The 3,621-nt window shown below is 49.8% G+C and overlaps 1 pseudogene; it reads left to right on the forward strand.

Annotated features, from left to right (window-relative positions):
* Positions 1–2,399: 2,399 nt before the first annotated feature.
* On the forward strand, positions 2,400–3,340 carry LOC136507451 (uncharacterized; annotated as a pseudogene).
* Positions 3,341–3,621: the final 281 nt, after the last annotated feature.

Raw genomic sequence — 3,621 nt, forward strand, 5'->3', positions numbered from 1 at the left:
CCTGTGTCATTGAGTGTTAGGCCGCATCCAATCACAACGTACGGTAAAACTATAAATATTTACGTGTTGGTCACTTTTCGCACCGACAGCAAGTAACAAAAAAAATTGCTTTAAACCTAGCCAAACTGTTATGAATAAAAACAAGTCAAAAACCATGTTTGGAACTGAAGTAAACTCAGTGTAAAAAAATTGGATAGGCTGAGACGACACATACATCGGCTCTGTGCTGCTGGACACCGTGCCAATATGGTTGGTAGTTAGTGGTTCTCAGGAGCAGTTGGATAGGATGCCATAATCCACAGTTCAATCTTATCAAAATCCTAGCAAAACCGTATCCTACAAGTGTACCTGACATGTGCATAATGCATGAAAATAGAAGATCTTAAATAGACAAAATCAATCACAAGATCAAAAGAATTGGTGGAGTTCCCATACCTTGAATTGCGTAATAGATGCTCCTGGATGGCAGGATCGAGGCCACCTCCTGGATAATATGGGCTCTTGCATTGCATCGCTTGCACATGGTGTTTTGCATCAGCTGTAGAAATAGTGACCATTTACCATTATAATCATATAATTAATACTTTCAGTAAGTGTGAAATTCTGATTTTTTATCTAGAGTTGTATTAAGTGCGAAATGTGTGTAGATAGATTGGTTGACACAAAAGATTTAGTAGTGCATCTCAAGCAAAAAGAAGGTAATTTAGCCACAAGAGCTTTCATTTGAGTGCACGTGCACCTGTAGTTCTGCATCAAGCCTTACACTTGCTGTTGATGTTGATCTCCATGACAGACAGAGAGTTATATATGCGCAGATGTTCTTCACATCACCAACAAGCGACAAGCATGTTGACCTGCGGCATTACCAAGGAACCAAATCACCAGTGGAAAGCTAAAGGCATTTCCTGCTACTGCTACTGCTAGATATGGTCTGCTTGCAGTCAACTTGATTGTCAGCAGGTTGATATGACAATTCAACAAAAGATACTTAGGCTCGTGAACAGTTAGAAACCAGGCTCACTTCTGCTAATCAACCCTGATGCGATTGCAGATCTCCGAGCACTCTAATAGAGTAGGCGCATGAACAACAAACGGTTGAATTTCAACTCACTTTTGTCATAATTAGAAAGAAGGGAGAGCTGCAGGTACCCAGCTGCTACCATCCCTCTGTATGTCCTCCGTCCTGCCCTTTTGTTGATTCCTACACAGCAGAAACAAAACACATCAATCACCAACCGAACCACAACATCGGCTATAAAATCGCATTAAAAATGTGTGAAATCTTTTTGATTGAAGACTGAAATTTGATTCGGTGAAGCTGATATATTTCAATGAGAAAACCAAATCAAACGAGATAAATGAAATTTTGATTGCGGCACCTTCATTGCCCTCCCAATACCCCTTCCGATCCGACGGCGTCGCTGCCGAAGCTCAAATCATCTTCCATCCTAGCTTGGGTGGGAGGCAACCTGTTCCCCACATACTCTTCAACCCAGGCACTCTCGACGTTGAGCTCCTACAATAGCCCCCCGCGCCGCATCCTCCTCCTCCTCACGCAGCCACCCACAACGCGTTCTTTGCGGCCTCCTTCTCACGGAGCAGCCACGCCTCCGCCTGCTCCAACTCCACCCACCAGAGCAACTCCTCCACCGCCTGCTGCTTCTTGGAGGACACCACAAATCTGGGAGAGGGAGAAACAAGTGAGGGAGAGGGACATGGATAGGGAGAGGAGAGGGAGGGAGGGGCTCACCTCGCCCTGGGGTTTGGCATGGTGACTAGCAGAAACAGTGAGGGAGAGGGAAATGGACAGGGAGAGGAGGAGAGGGAGGGAGGGGCTCACCTCGGCCTGGGGTTTGGCACGATGACCAGCAGATCCCGATCACGTCACGTGTGTGGATCCTTCCTGTCTCGCCTCACGCCTGGAATCATGGTTGGGCGGGCGGTGCTGGAGCAATGGGCAATGGCAGGGCGGAGCTGGGGCGCGACGCGAAGGGGTAGAGCAGCGGAGGTGGTGGGGGAGGGGTGGGGAGGCGGATGGGGCGTGTGGGGGTGGGGTGCTGCTATGATTGCGGCTTTCCATTTTTACATCGACTTGCGCGCGGACGGGAGGCGGGGATCGCAGGGGGAGGGGCGGACCATGAGGAGCATCGATTGTCGCACGAAACGGTGGTCTTACTTTCTTTCTTTTTAGTTGTAGGAGACTAAAAAGAACAAAGCGTGGACACTTTTTGGTGCGACATTCCAACATGAGTCCATTGTCCTACCTGTTGCGTTCCCGCAGGCTCACTCCGACGCGTGGCCATCCCTTGCTCTTCGACGTCCTAAGGAAAGCACGCCTATGTGATCACTGCCAATCACGCTCCCATGTCCGACCCTCTACCCGGTAACAGTCCAATCCCATGCTCACCCCTCTCCATGCACTCGCCCATGCCGCCGCCACGCCCTCCCCACGCCGCCACCATTCCACGGATCGACGCCGACATCACCCGCGCAAAAGCCGCCGGAAGAGCAGGGGGCTCCTCCCCTGTCGTCGTCCTAGCCATGCAGGTGGGAGATCGAGATCCAGCACTGCAATTTGTGTCGTGTCCGTGACTCCACGCGCCTCGGCCCTCCTATGGCATCGTCTCCTCAAGACCTTAGGCAGGCAGCGATAGCTACATGGAAACCCTAGCCGCCACCGCACTCCAGTCGTCGTCGTGCATAGGCCCAAGGGGATCAGCGGCAAGTCCATGTCCTGCCTCCGGTTACTGTGGGGGCATCCTGCCTCCTAGAGCAACGATCGCCGTAGGTCCCCAAGGCGCCCCCGCGGCCATCCAGGCTAGCCCCGCCGGCAACTCAGGCCGCCCCGCGCGGCCACTGCTGGCCGTCCTGGACCGCCACAGGCCCCTAGGCCCGCCCTCACGGAGGAGTATGGCCTTCAGCGACGATGAGGTGGAGAACGGGTCGCAGCAGAGCGACGGCGATGAGCCCGAGGCCAAGCGCTAGTACGTAAGCCCCAGATTCAGTTACTCATTCACAAGTTGAGCCGTATTTTCTTGTTCCTAGAACTCATATACAATCAGGAAGGAGGATGGTGCATCTATGCCCAGAGGGACAGCGATGCACGCTCTCTTTCGATTTGGCCTCTGTGCAGAACTTGCAGATGAGATTCTGCTACTTGTCTCTTTACGAGTTGACTACCAATATGTGTTTGCAATTACTTCTGCACGACCTACTTAAAAATGCTCAATCTCTGTTAATTCACATCAATGCGTTTTTAGCTGAAGTAAATTTGTTTATTAATTTGATGAATTTGGGTTTAAATTTACACTGCAGGATAATGGAGTTTATGCAAAGTTAACCTATTCTCTTTAGCATGCTTCAGAGCAAAATGATGACCATGAGACAGGATATTCAATTGATTGGCCATGAAATTTGACATGACTGGAAAATTGAAAAATCTAGCTGGTCCATAGATCTGAGCAAACGATACGAATAGTTACTTTCGTACAACATATATAGATGATCTCTTTGTGTTCATCTTCATGCCCTGGGCATTGAGATATGGAAGGTATGACTGGCTGCTTGCTTATTCTCCCTATGAATACATACGTCAGTTTATTTGCAACTATGTCAACAAGG

Source organism: Miscanthus floridulus, chromosome 15 (assembly GCF_019320115.1).
Source record: "Miscanthus floridulus cultivar M001 chromosome 15, ASM1932011v1, whole genome shotgun sequence".
NCBI lineage: Eukaryota > Viridiplantae > Streptophyta > Magnoliopsida > Poales > Poaceae > Miscanthus > Miscanthus floridulus.